The 15,526-nt window shown below is 41.9% G+C and overlaps 1 protein-coding gene across 1 annotated transcript in view; it reads right to left on the reverse strand.

Moving 5' to 3' along the window:
* Positions 1-12,993, reverse strand: part of GCGR (glucagon receptor) — a 130,727-nt gene extending 117,734 nt beyond the window's left edge. Inside the window, exon 1 of the mRNA XM_075347451.1 lies at positions 12,824-12,993. The gene's annotated coding sequence lies outside the window, so the exon portion shown is untranslated. The remainder of the gene's footprint in view (positions 1-12,823) is intronic.
* Between the last annotated feature and the right edge of the window lie 2,533 nt (positions 12,994-15,526).

Below are 15,526 nucleotides of genomic sequence, written 5' to 3' on the forward strand. Positions count from 1 at the left end.
GAAAGAAGGATTTGGTCGTTGGCATTTCAACAACCAATTATTTTGTTTGGCAGAGAGATAAGTAGATGGCAAAAGAGGCTGTGTATGGGGCTCACCCAAATACTATCTAATGTGTAGGGGAGGTCTTATGATTGGGTTAACAGCTATCTAATGTGTATGTGTGCTGACCCAGCAGTGGATCGAACCGCTCGGATCCGGGGGTAGTGTTCGTTCGTGGCTCAAGGGTCTCCGGACCCGGGGGCTTAGGGGCCACACTCTAATGTAAAGGGGATATTTACAGGGGAATTGTTATTGTTCGTGACGCCACCCGTGGTGTGCGGTAATTGGGAGTACCGCTGCTGCCGGTGATAGGACCAGGCTGCTAACCGTCCTTCTCGACAGGTCCCAGGCACCTAGCCTCAATCCTCTGTGACCGGGGGTCCCACTGGTGTGTCTGACAGGTGTGGTGCAAAGTGTATCTAGGATTTATGAATGCTGATGGAGGCAACACTGCAGGATAGAGACCCAGAACCATGGGGGTTGAATACTACACGGGAGAATAGTTTGTGCAGTACCCTGTGACGACCTGAATAGTCCAGGGGCGTCACATATGGAAGTCTTATAGTTCAGCCAATAACCATCTAATGTGTGGGGGGATCTTGTCGTTAGGTCAACAGCTATCTAATGTGTATACTGTCCTTATTGTTCAGGCAACAGGTATTTAATGTGTATGGAGACCTTATCATTTGTAATTACATTTTTGATAAACAATTTCACATTTGTATATGAGCATAATACCAATGAACAATATTACACAATTATGAGCTTGTTCCAATGCTCCATCGGCTACTGCACAATTGCCTCAATCCCAATCAACTGATCACTGAAAGTCATACCTATCTAGGACTAGAATTTCTACACCTCCTTTTTGTAGGTGTAATTGATGAAAGAGCGAACAATCTCCATTTGCATTAAAAAAAAACTTTTTTTGATCAAGAACTACTTTAATCACAATGAACACATCATTCAGCGGCTCAACCCATTCACATTACACAACAATGAGTCATTAATGTTACAATCTGAAGGATTATCGGCCAGTGTAAATGCAAGGGGATTTCCCACAAACAAAGTTCATTTTAATCAATAGATCTTGGAATAAAAATAATTTCCACAATTGGATGTGTTTTTAAAAAATGATCCTGTGCCTAGATAATCTTAAAGGGAACCTGTCACCTAGAATATGCGTTTTGACCTATCAGCAGATGCATGTGTGCCTTAATTACACCTCCCTACCCATCCTTGTGTTGTAAAATTGTATAATATGAAAGTAATAAAAAACGTTTTATTACCTTCATATTTCCTATGTAAATTAGAGAGCAACTGGCCACATGGGTGGTGCCTTGAGCTATGGACGGCTGCATACTTTCCGTGGTATCATGCCCCTGTGGGCGTAATACCATGGAGTCACATGAGCGACGTCCCCGTCGCTCATTCTATCCTGTGCACGTTTATATTTACCATTGCGGCAGGCTTCTCTTCCGGCTCCTTGTTAGTTTCAGACGCGCACTGCGCATGCGCAGTGCGCGTCTGAAGCTGGCGAGTGAACACCCAGAAAAGAAGCCTGCCACGATGCGCGCAGGATAGAATGAGCGACGGAGACGTCGCTCATGTGACTCCATGGTATCACGCCCATAGGGGCGTGATACCACGGAAAATATGCAGACGTCCATAGGGCAAGGCGCTGCCCATGTGGCCAGTTGCTGTCTAATTTACATAGGAAATCTGAAGGTATTAAAACGTTTTTTATTACTTTCATATTATACAATTTTAGAACACAAGGATGGGAGGTGTAATTAGGGCACACATGCGTCTGCTGAAAGGTCAGAACGCATATACTAGGTGAAAGGTTCCCTGTGTCTCTGCTTGTACAGGGACCGTATAAGGACATGGTCTGATCATACCACATCTCCTGTGCCAGAGAGGAATAAAATAGTATGCAGACATTACAGCATGGGATTAGAAATAAATCTTTCTCTGAGGTAAAACATTTTTAAAAAACAGGCATGAAATTGCTTAACCTCACAAAAAGAATCAGCTATGATCCCATGCTGCGCTAATGGTATACTCTCGTTTGCATCGTCTCCTGTCCAGGAGCTGTGGTATGATCAGACCATGTCCCTGTACGGTCAGACACGGCCATTACACAGCACATAGCAGGGACACAGATACAAGATTATCTCAGTATGGAAAAAAAAAATGTTAAAACACATACAATTGCGGAAATTATTATTATTCCAAGATCTATTGATTAAAATGAACTTCAAAATTAACTTTGTTAGTGGGGAAAAACCCTTTAAGTCTACCCTAGCCAAATTACTTAAAAATGACACCATTTATTCTGGACAGCAAATCATCCAACCCACCAACTCTTTTGCAATGAATAAACCCATCCCAGCCTCCAGTCCACTGACAACATGGTACTTTTTCCACAATGTTGTCCAAACCTACACTGTGTGCAGAATTATTAGGGAAATGAGTATTTTGCTCACATAATACTTTTTATCCATGTTGTCCTACTCCAAGCTGTACAGGCTTGAGAGCCAACTACCAATTAAGTAAATCAGGAGATGTGCATCTCTGTAATGAGGGGTGCGGTGTAATGACATCAACACCCTATATAAGGTGTGCTTTATTATTGGGCAACTTCCTTTCTTTTGACAAAATGGGTCAGAAGAGGGATTTGATGGGCTCTGAAAAGTCCAAAATTGTGAGATGTCTTGCAGAGGGATGCAGCAGTCTTGAAATTGCCAAACTTTTGAAGCGTGATCACAGAACAATCAAGCGTTTCATGGTAAATAGCCAACAGGGTCGCAAGAAGCGTGTTGGGCAAAAAAGGCGCATAATAGCTGCCCATGAACTGAGGAAAATCAAGCATGAAGCTGCCAAGATGCCATTTGCCACCAGTTTGGCCATATTTCAGAGCTGCAACGTTACTGGAGTATCAAAAAGCACAAGGTGTGCCATACTCAGGGACATGGCCAGGGTAAGGAAGGCTCAAAAACGACCACCTTTGAACAAGAAATGTAAGATAAAACGTCAAAATTGGGCCAAGAAATATCTTAAGACTAATTTTTCAAAGGTTTTATGGTCTGATGAAATGACAGTGACTCTTGATGGGCAAGATGGATGGGCCAGAGGCTGGATCAGTAAAGGGCAGAGAGCTCCACTCCGACTCAGACGCCAGCAAGGTGGAGGTGGAGTACAGGTATGGGCTGGTATCATCAAAGATGAACTTGTGGGACCTTTTCGGGTTGAGGATGGAGTGAAGCTCAAGTCCCAGACCTACTGCCAGTTTCTGGAAGACAACTTCTTCAAGCAGTGGTACAGGAAAAAGTCGGTATCGTTCAAGAAAAACATAATTTTCATGCAGGACAATGCTCCATCACATGCATCTAACTACTCCACAGCGTGGCTGGCCAGTAAAGGTTTAAAAGATGAAAAAATAATGACATGGCCCCCTTGTTCACCTGATCTGAACCCCATAGAGAACCTGTGGTCCCTCATAAAATGTAAGATCTACAGGGAGGGAAAACAGTACACCTCTCGGAACAGTGTCTGGGAGGCTGTGGTGGCTGCTGCACGCAATGTTGATCGAAAATAGATCAAGCAACTGACAGAATCTATGGATGGTAGGCTGTTGAGTGTCATCATAAACAAAGGTGGCTATATTGGTCACCAACTTTTTTGGGTTTTGTTTTTGCATGTCAAAAATGTTTATTTCCAAATTTTGTGCAGTTATATTGGTTTTCCTGAGGAAAATAAACAAGTGAGATGGGAATATATTTGTTTTTTATTAAATTGCCTAATAATTCTGGCCAGTAATAGTTACCTGCACAAACAGATATCCACCTAAGATAGCCAAATCTAAAAAAAACCACTCCAACTTCGAAAAATATTATATTTATGAGTCTTTTGAGTTGATTGAGAACATAGTTGTTGATCAATAATAAAAAAAATCCACAAACATGCAACTTGCCTAATAATTCTGCACACAGTGTATATTATGCTTGGCTTTTGACAAAGCAAAATAATTCCCTTTTTTTATTTGCTGTGCTGTTTAGTATTTTGGATAAAGGAGACAGATTTTGGAAAATGCTGATGTCCTTTTGCAATTTGCATTATTTTCTCCAAAGGCAATGAAAAGGGTTCTCTTATCCAGGCTCTGACGCAATCATACAACCTAACAGTCTTGGATCAAACAGTGAATTTTGTGGATCTTAACAATCCCCATTTAACAGATGGACCCCTCAGATTGCAAACACCTCACTTTTAAGCAGATGGTGGTGGGGTGACTCTTAATACTGTGAGATAGTCTTTACTTTTTTTTCCTTAGTGCTCTCCATGAATCCCAATGATGTGCCCCTTTCAGATAATTGCTAGTAGATGTGTAGGTGGGGTCAAGGCTACATCCCCCCCCCCTAAATAAGTAGCTGGCACACCAAAGATTTTGTCAGATGTCATAAAATGTAATGTGTAAGTTGTAAACGGCCACCAGGTGGCAATGTGGTAATGGCGGCTGACCTGGCACCTCGATAGGCAGCTATAGGGTTAAGAAGGGAGGAAGATAGGTTATATATAGGACAGAATGTAGAAGGAGGGGAGGAGAGTCCCAAGTAGGAGATAGAGAGAAAGGCCATATATTCTTTGATTAATGATCTTAAGGGTCAACCCTTTGATCCCGGAGACCTGGGGTCCTGCTGTTTAGAGGACTGTTGAACTGCATCCCCAGAAGAGGGGTTTGAGTCTGGTCGGCTGGGGCAGTGTCCGTTCTTTCGTGGATAAGAAAACCCATACAAATTCCCTGCAAGACCGAAGGTCAATGGGCCCTTAACGGAGAAGGGTAGGCCCTGGCCAGAAGCAAGAACAGAGGAGTACTGCTGCACTGAGCCCTTCCAAAGTGCAAGCTAATCCCTGTGGGTGGGACGGATCGGCTTAAGGACTATTTGAATCGGTTCGTGCAGCGGGACGTCAGGCAGGAGATTGAGGGGCCTAGTAGTGTCCAATGGAGCAGAGGTGCCAGGAAAGCGGTCAGATGATAAATTAACTGTTTGAGTGGAGTCTGAAGGGAACCCCATCAGGACCAGAAGCGGTGTCCGTGTTACACAAGTGGAAAACGTTCCTGCATTGAAGATCAGTAAAGTCCAGTTGTTTAAAGTAAATTTACCGGTGTCTGCTTTATTGACTCAGAGAAAGAATAGACTGTGGTGAAAGCATCCCTGCAGTGGAGCGGCGACCGGGAGGCAAGGGGTTACCGAGCGACTGCTCTGCGGCCAGGCAATCTGCGGCCAGGCAACCCCTACACACACGACTACCACTGTGTCCCCTGGCCGTTCTACAACTGTACTGGGTTCAGCTCTTGACGTTAAACAGTGAGGATCCAGAGGTCGTAACTTCTATCAGACCAGTGGTAAAGCTTTTATCTTCTTATTAGATCTTATTCATAGGTATTCGTGATGAGTGAGCTTTATTTGATCGAGCATCAGAGTTCTTTGGCGCGAATCGAGTACGAAGTATAATAGAAGTCAATGGGCAACTCAAATATTTTTAAACACTGATGCTCGATTAAGTAACGAACAGTAACAAGCATGCGCGCTCATCACTAATAGGGATGTGTTCTTTTCTTGTTTGAAATGCTTATAGGGTTGATGGATGGACAATTAGTGAGCTGTAAATATACCTATATGCCTATATAGTAATTTCACTTAACAAAACACCCAGTTCTTGAAACGTCATAACAATTAAACAGGAAAACCACATTCGGCACAATAAAAACCACACTATATATACACTTGTGCAGAATAAAAGGTCATTTCACCACAATTACCAATTATTTAGACATGCATCACCACAACACGATATCAGCTAAGCAACTTAAATGCAATATCTGTTGCTACTTTTCATGCAATTACTGCCCTAGTTTTGATACAAACTATTTCCATTTCCAAGTCATGACAACCATTACAGAATAAATACCGGTGTCATAGTTTTTGAAGTTACTAAGAACACCGAGGAGTCAGTGAAAAATCTCTGAGATCATTTCCCACACTACCGTGGTATTACCAGGGAACCTAACAGATATAATCCACCTCCCGCTAGATTCCCTCTGATACCTGCATGTATTTGTATATACTATACCCTTGCTATTCCATTGCATTAACCTGCCCTCTGGCTCCCTCAATCGTTTCCATCTCATGCTGCAATATAACATGGACAGGTCTATACTGCAAAGTGTTCTCAAAAAGATTTCAGCAATTGGTTTTTGGGGCCTTGATTTCCACCCTTGGCCCTTGCATTTCAATCTTGCACATGATACCATGGATTCAGAAACTTAGAAATCCATTTACAAAACTGGGTTGTTTGCCCCCATGGTTCCTGAAAATTAGTTGGAAATTGATTTTGGGGACAGCAGTTTACACCCTCGGGTCCCTGCATTTCTGATTTCCATCTTGTATATGATAAATTACTACTATGGTTTCAGAAACTTAGAAATCCATTTTCAAAATTGCGTTGTTTGCATCTACGGTTCCTGAAAATTAGTGAAAATTTATTTTGGAGACCTCAGTTTACACCCTGAGATCCCTGCATTTCTGATTTCCATCTTATATATGATAAATGACTACTATGGTTTCAGAAACTTAGAAATTCATCTTCAAAACTGAGTTGTTTGCCTCCACGGTTCCTGAAAATTAGTTGTAAATTGATTTTGGGGGCCTCAGTTTACACCCTGAGATCCCTGCATTTCTGATTTCCATCTTATATATGATAAATGACTACTATGGTTTCAGAAACTTAGAAATTCATCTTCAAAACTGAGTTGTTTGCCTCCACGGTTCCTGAAAATTAGTTGTAAATTGATTTTGGGGGCCTCAGTTTACACCCTGAGATCCCTGCATTTCTGATTTCCATCTTATATATGATAAATGACTACTATGGTTTCAGAAACTTAGAAATTCATCTTCAAAACTGAGTTGTTTGCCTCCACGGTTCCTGAAAATTAGTTGTAAATTGATTTTGGGGGCCTCAGTTTACACCCTGAGATCCCTGCATTTCTGATTTCCATCTTATATATGATAAATGACTACTATGGTTTCAGAAACTTAGAAATTCATCTTCAAAACTGAGTTGTTTGCCTCCACGGTTCCTGAAAATTAGTTGTAAATTGATTTTGGGGGCCTCAGTTTACACCCTGAGATCCCTGCATTTCTGATTTCCATCTTATATATGATAAATGACTACTATGGTTTCAGAAACTTAGAAATTCATCTTCAAAACTGGGTTGTTTGCCTCCACGGTTCCTGAAAATTAGTTGGAAATTGATTTTGGGGGCCTCAGTTTACACCCTGAGGTCCCTGCATTTCTGATTTCCATCTTGTATATGATAATTGACTACTATGGTTTCTTTTCCTCTACTGTTCTTGAAAATTATTTGAAAATTAAGTTTGGAGGATTGGTTTACACCCTGGATTTCTGATTTTCATCTAGCATGTCATAAATGGCCACCATGGTTTAAGGTTCTTAGAAATCTCTACTGAGAACCGAGCTGATTGCCTCCACGGAGAGAAACGTCTTCATCACTTATATCATATAGCATTTCATGCTGAGGAAACATCACACATATGATTAAAGAAATCTAAACCCGATAGTGAAACCAGCATCATGAAAGATATTAGTGTAAGGGTGCCCATAACTCCTCAGACATCTCCACGCCTTTCCTCCTCAATGTTCCGGCAAAAAGTCTATAATTCTAAACTTCACAATACTCATGAAAAGTTTTCAATACATAGAAAATTAACAGTATTTTTATAAAAAAAATGTTGTGCAATCCAGCAATTGGGACCAATACCAGAATATCAAATTTTGTATTACTGATTAATCAGAAGAGAAAAACAGCCCATGAAGGGTTCGTTATAAAAGAATACATACACAATTATTTTATTCTGAAAAAATGATATACACCCAACAATGCCCACCATAGATTATAGTGTTAGGGTGATGCACGACTCCGGGGTTTTCTTTATGGTGTCTTTTGGATGCCTCTGCCATGCACTGTCCCTCAGCCCCTGCGCAAATGTGAACAGAGCCTTAAATTTTAGTAGTTAGAATAACTTGGATATTGTGGTGAACTGTGTGATTGCCTGGAATATTAGATGCTGGATTAAAAGGATTGTATTGAACCCTGTCTAATTAGAAACCACTAAGCAGCCAGGTTTTTCCGGTGATTTTTTTTCACTGACCCATTATGCACTGAGCATACATTAAGACTACTTATATGATGTGGAATTACAATTTTAGAGAAAAATATCCTGAAACATTAGACAAACTGACATTAGGCTTTTTATTCTTCAATGGAGTTGACATTGTATAAATGCACAGTTAGCTTCCTGTAAAAAATCGCTTTTCACATGCACAATTTTTATTGAACGGATCATTTCCCATTTTCACTACTTGTTTTCCTGAGACTTCGACATCCCAAAATAGCATTGTATGAAAGGAGAAATCTGCTATAATATCTGCAAGTGTTGCAACAGAAGAGCACCCCATAGTGGTTTACTAATCCAGGAAACCCCAAAAAGTTTGTTAATAAATTGATTTGCTGCTTTATTGCAGGGGTGGACATAGCAAAGGTATATCCTATGCAGCTGCACAGGGGCCAAGAGGTGGACAGGAGGGGATCAGGACCAATTCAATCTCCAAAACCACTAGCAGATTATGTCCCAGATACAGAAAGAAATGCTTTAAGATGAGCTATTGGACTATTCTTGCACAGGGGTCCCACATTTATGTTTTAATGACTGCACAGAGGATGAATTTGTAGCAACTTAATGGCCCCCAAAATAGAGCACACATATGATAAAATCTATGGTGATCTTCACACCTCCATGTTTTCATGTCCGTTTTTCCCGGCAGCATGGATCATACAAGTCAATGAGTCTGTAAAAAAAGTACATCACACAGATGACATGACATCTGTGAGACACCCATATGCTGTTCGTGTGACAAGGACCACAATTAAATTCGTTCAAGAAATTAATGATTTTTATGTGTTAAAGATGTGCAAAGATGACAGACAGACAGACAGACAGACAGACAAATAGTTAAGTAGCTTGTAGACCTTTCTAATTAGCCAAATAAATAAATAAATAATAAAAAAAATGTGGAGTCGCCCTTATTTTTGATAACCAGCAAAGCTAAAGCGGTCAGATGGGGGCTGATTATCAGGCTGAGAAGGTCCATGGTTATTGAACTCTTCCCAGCCTAAAAATAGCAGCCTGCAGCCACCCCAAAAGAAAGGCATCACGAGATGCGCCAATTCTGACACTTCACATCGGCTCTTCCCGATGCTCTGGTGCTGTGACAATTGACATAATGGTATTTGGGTTGATGTCAGATGTGTAGTGACCTAAAAAACAGCTGGCATCAAGCTATGGTGTTAGTAATGGAGAGGTGTCTATCAGACACCTCATTGCTAATCCAGTAAAAAAAAAAATAAGACACTTGCACACAAAAATACTTTATTAAAATAAGTTGGCCCCACAACTTTCCCGTAATCCCCACTTTATTATATTTAAAAAAAAAATCCACGCAGGTCCACCATAGTCCACCGAATCTGTTGTAGTCCATAAATGTAAACCTGCTAAAAAAACAGAAACAGAAAAATACAGAGAAATAAAGCAAGACACTTAGCTTTGTTCGCCACTTTGTTAAAAAAAAAAAATTGAAAAAAGAGTTCCCAAGCAAGTCCGACGGATTTCAACGATTCCATGTAACAGAGTTTATGGAGCATCATTCTGACACTTCGTAGACTTTGCTAACAGGCACTATTGGGTCAGGACCCAGCTGAAGAATGGTGACATCTATAACGTTACTGATCTTCAGATGTTCAGAGTAACGCTGCACTGTTAATGAAATGGTGTCTCTGAAGAGCGGTAAAGTTACAGATGTCACCACTCTTCACAGTCGCAGGATCTTGTGAAGCTCAGCGTGTTCCACAAGTGCCTGTTAACAACGTCTATGGAGTGTCAAAACCATGCTCCATAGACTTTGTTTGTCGGAATTGCTGTACTACGTCAGACCTAAGTGGGAATTTTTTTCATTTTTTTAATACAGTGGTGAACCGCAAGTGCCTTATTTTATTTATTTGTGTTTTTTATGTTTATTTTTTTCATATGACAGATTCAGTGGACTAAGGCAGATTCCCCGGACTATGGTGGACCTACGTGGATTTTTTTTCTTTATTTTGTAATAAAGTGGGGAACAAGGAAATGTTTAGGGGATTGTTTATTTAAGTATTTTTGTGTGTGTCTTTTTTTATTACAAGGTTAGAAATGGGAGTGACTGGTAGATGCCTCTCCATTAATAACATCAGGACTTGAAACCAGCTGACATTATACAGCTGAACGTAACCCCAAAAAACCTATTACCTGATTGCCACCACATCAGGGCAATTGGGAAGAGCCAAAGGGAAGCACCAGAATTGGAGCATGTCGTGATGCTCCACTTCTGGGACGGTTACGTGCTGGTATTTTTAGGTTATTTTGAAATGAGCTCAAAAGCCAAGAACCCTCCTAGCTTAATAATATCAGCCCCCAGCTGTCTGCTTTACCTTTGCTGGTTATCAAAATTAGGGGACTCCATGTTGTTTTATTCATTTAATTATTTATTTAGCTAAATATAAAGCTCTACAAGCTATCTATCTATCTATCTATCTATCTATTTATTTATCTATTTATCTATCCCTCTATCTATCTATTTATCTATCTATCTATCCCTCTATCTATCTATATATATATATCTCTCTCTCTGTCTATCTATCGCTATCCCTCTATCTATCTATCTATCCATCCATCTATCTCTCTCTCTATCTATCTCTCTCTATCCATCTATCTATCAATCAATCCCTCTATCTATCTATCTATCTATCTTTCATCTAGCCATTATCTATCTCTGCACGTCTTTAACAGATAAAACCATTAATATCAGTGTCGTGTTTTTTTCCAGTATGTGTCACACGGATGTCAAATGGATGGCACACACAGATATCACACAGATGGTACACGGATGACACGATGACACACACCTACACGGATAGCCACATGGATGGTCAAAACAGATTGTGCCACACATGCGTTGTTTTCTGAGCACGTGTGAAGGGGGCCTTAGTGAGCCCCCAATCCAGTTAGTAGAGTGAAATATTTCATTGTGATAGCATCATCACATGAGCTTTTTCTGTGCTTATGACTTGTCAAGATGGTTGATGAAGAGTTGGTTGTGCTTTATGCACCAAATATTGGACCCCGATCAGAAATAGAGGGCGTTGTGTGAATGTAGTGTATTATCTTTACCTCTAGTTTTTATAGTCTCACTCTGAACTGTTATTTTGGCCACATACATCCAGGCAATGCATGATTTCAAATATGCGATCTATTGACCCACACGTTTCTTCATGCTATATATATCTACACACCTGGTATATCCCAGCTCTCACCCACACTGTTTAGAGTCACAAGGTGATCAGTAACCTGTAGCTCATTGCACAACTCAGGAAATACACTACTAACAAGATGCAGTATAAATTTACAAAGTCCAAACAAGTGCCTGTAGCAAACACGCCGTCGCCACTTCCGCAGACTTGGAATGCAGATTCCCAGGTTTTTGGCATCAAGGAATATCAAACCCCAGGGGACCTCCTGTGTGGTCAGCTACTCACTCTACTCTACTCACATACGTAGTGCGGCCACTAAGCTGGCCATGCAAAAGTGCAGCACACCGTGTCCAATATTAATGCTGACACATGCTCAATAAATGGTAATGACAAACATCGTCAATGCACACGATCATTATTTCGATTGTCGTTTTATTATAGCACTTGCGCCTATTTTTTGTCTAGTTTTGAAGGCTACTTTTAGTTTCACTCCAAATGCCCCCCATTGTTTGTGACTTTTTAAAGTCTGAATATTTTAGCACAAATGCACAAACACATAAGACATATTAACGGATCATGCAACTTTTTGCACTAATAGGCGCAAAAAAAGTATGAAGCATTTTTTATTTTCCGCAATATTCATGAACCTGCATGTGCTGTTTTGAAGTATCTTGGGACTAAAAGGCAATGAAAACCACAAGAAAAAAAAGAAAGTGACAAATGTATGGAATAATCCTGAAATTGACTGTTATCGGGTATGAGTATGAAAAGTATATAGACAACATACACAAACAGTCATTACTGGATCCATCAGCAGCTTACATCCCACACTCTCTAGGCTATGAATCTAGTGACTCTCCTGTCACTTGCTCCTCATCATTCATCGATCTGCACAGTAGCCGCTTCCCACACAGGAATACGTGACTTCTAACCCAAACTCCCATTGGGAAAACATCAGATATACAAACTGTGGGAAGACTGGACGGTGCACAAACACATTACTAAAGTCATCACCCCTTAATGCAGAATTAAAATCACGGCAATGCTGAAAATCTGATATAAAAGGGGAAATAACACTATTATTATATATGTGACTACTATAGGATTAAGAAGAGGTAGAACTACAAATCCCAGCTCAACAGGGCATGGCTGGAATTTGTAGTTTCACAGCAAACAGAGAAGAATAAGTTATTAGGCACATGGACAATGTCTTCTCTTAGGTAGAACTATAAGTAATCGTATTGTCCCTACTATTGATACAAAGTGTCACTATATGTAACAAAGCGGAATAAAACTATAACATTAAGAAAGCAGAGGGGAGGGTGAGGATAAAATACAACGATAGGGAGGTCAGGCACTCACAAAGTTCTTGGTGCAGTTTGGAAGAGGCACTTGTGGAATAGAATATACTCCCATAAGAGTTGTGGAAGTCATCCCTCAGCATCCATGCCCATCCTGAGCTCAGCCATGGCATAGAGGACTTGGTAGGAAGCTCCTCTGCTTTCTTCTTACACCCAGAGCAGGTTACATGTCTCACCAGGAGCTGGTGCCTTTGCCAAAGTCTGTACTTGACAGATGCAGAATGCAGCCTGCCCTGTGGGTGGGGACACAACCTGTCAGTTATGCTGGCTGAATGGGAGAACAGCAGACTCTGCTACTGGGTCCTAAAAGCACTGATCCCACAGGACTGCAGGCAATGGACAGCTGAAGCCGGGGATAGCTATGTACAGGTGGCCACCAGATCCAGAGGACACAGTGTGTACTGCAATTACTGGAGTGGCTTTGGCTCTGCTTGTCTCTTCTTCATGCCCCTAATCAGGACTGCAACCCTGTGCCTGTGTTTGGATCCTGCTGCTTCCCAAAATATGAGAAATGTTACTGTTACTGGAAAATATGTGTAATACAAAATTATATTGTGGTACCGTGTTAGCCAGAAAAATCTATTTAAATACTTAAGTCCCAAAATGACAAAAGTATTCTAGGACCGATACCTTTATATTGGCTAACCAGGAAAGTTATATTTGCAAGGTTATAGAACGCAAAGGCTCCATCATCAGGAGGGTTAAAGGGAATCTGCCAGTAAGATCAACCCTCTATACAGCATACAGGGCCGTGCAGGTCTATAAAAGCTGCGATATTGATATCGCTAGCGAGCGTACCCGCCCTCGTCGGTTGTGCGTCACGGGCAAATCGCTGCCCATGGCGCACAACATCGCTTACACCCGTCACATGGACTTACCTTCCTAGCAACGTCGCTGTGGCCAGCGAACCGCCTCATTTCTAAGGGGGCGGTTTGTGCGGCGTCACAGCGATGTCACACGGCAGCCGTCCAATAGAAGAGGAAGGGCGGAGATGAGCAGGCGGAATATCCCGCCCACCTCCTTCCTTCCTCATTGCCGGTGGACGCAGGTAAGGCTGCTTTCACACATCCGGTTTTAGCAGTGCGGCTAAATCCGGCTCTAAAACCTATGCAACGGATGCGGAGAAAAAAACGCATCCTTTGCATAAGTTTTTACATGCGGCCCGTCCTGTTTTTGCCGGTTGCAGCACACTACTGAGCATGCGCAGTGCAAAAAACCGCATGCGGTGGCCGGATGTGGTTTTTGCCGCATCCAGCATCCATAGGCATGCATTGGGAAAATGCGGGTTTTTTTGCCGGACAAAAAAACATGCCAGGCAACGTTCCGTCTGGCCGCCGCATGGGCTAAATATGCCGCATCCGGCAAAAACCAGACCGAATGCAAGGCCATGCGGCACAATCCGGCATTAATGAAAGTCTATGCGGAAAAAAACGCAACCGGCGGCAAAAAAAACTGTTGCGTTTTTTCTGCAAAGAGCCGGATTGTGCCGCACAGCAAAAACCGGATGTGTGAAAGCAGCCTAAGGAGATGTTCCTCATTCCTGCGGTGTCACACACAGCGATGTGTGATGCCACAGGAACGACAAACAATCAGCGGCATGCACCACCAACGATATTATGAAAAGTAGCGCGGTGTCAACGATCAACAATTTTTCACGTTTTTGCGATCGTTGATCGTCACTCCTAGCTGTCAAACGCTGTGATGTCGCTAGCGATGCCGGATGTGCGTCAGAAACACCGTGACCCCGACGATATATCGTTAGCGATGTCGCAGCGTGTAAAGCACCCTTAAATCTATCAACAGTAAGGCCTTGTGTGCACGCTGCGTTTTTTGCCGCATTTTTCAGGTGCAGTTTTGGTCACAAAATGGCATGCATTTCCTTCCCCAGCAAAGTCTATGAGATTTCGGTGTGCGCACGTTGCAGTTTTTTTTTTTTGGCTGCATCTTTGTTGCAGCATGTCAATACTTTTTGCGTTTTGTCCCTGTTGTTTGAAGGACTGGCAGATCAATCCTCCGCTGACTCAAGGTCGGCGGGGGATTTATCCTTGATATCTGGCCCAAAGTCTATGGGAACCAGAATCCGTTGCAAAGGGGAAGGAGCAAACGCTTCATATTTAGCAATTCACTGGGGCAGCTGTCAGACTGTTCCAGCAGCCTCTCATTAGGCTCATACATATTCACTGCCCTGCCCACCAGCGTCTGTGGTTGGCTACAGTCAGACAAGCTCCCAAGCTGAGTGACAGCGTGTTTGAGGCTTCCAATCACAGACACCGGTGGGCTGGTCTATATCTTACAGTAAAATAAATAAATAAATCATAAATTGGTGTAAGATCCCCCAATATTATGATATCAGCACAGATAAAGTCCGACAGCTGGGGGCTGGTATTCTCCGGCTGGAGATTCCCATGGGTATTGGGCGCCCCCAGCCTAAAAATATCAGCCTGCAGCCCCCGGAATTGCCGCATCTATTATATGCGACAGTCCCGGCACTTTACCCAATTGCCCTAATGCGGTGGCAATCAGGGTAATAACGAGTTAATGGCAGCCCACAGCAGCCACTAATTCCTGGATGTCTATTAGACCCCATCACTATTCTATAACTAAAAGTGAATAAACACAAACACCGAAAAAATCCTAAATTTGAAATAAAAGGAAAAAAGCACTTTCTTTCAACCCTTTATTAACCCCAAAACAACCCTTCAGG

Source organism: Anomaloglossus baeobatrachus, chromosome 5 (genome assembly GCF_048569485.1).
Source record: "Anomaloglossus baeobatrachus isolate aAnoBae1 chromosome 5, aAnoBae1.hap1, whole genome shotgun sequence".
In the NCBI taxonomy this organism is placed as follows: Eukaryota; Metazoa; Chordata; class Amphibia; order Anura; family Aromobatidae; genus Anomaloglossus; species Anomaloglossus baeobatrachus.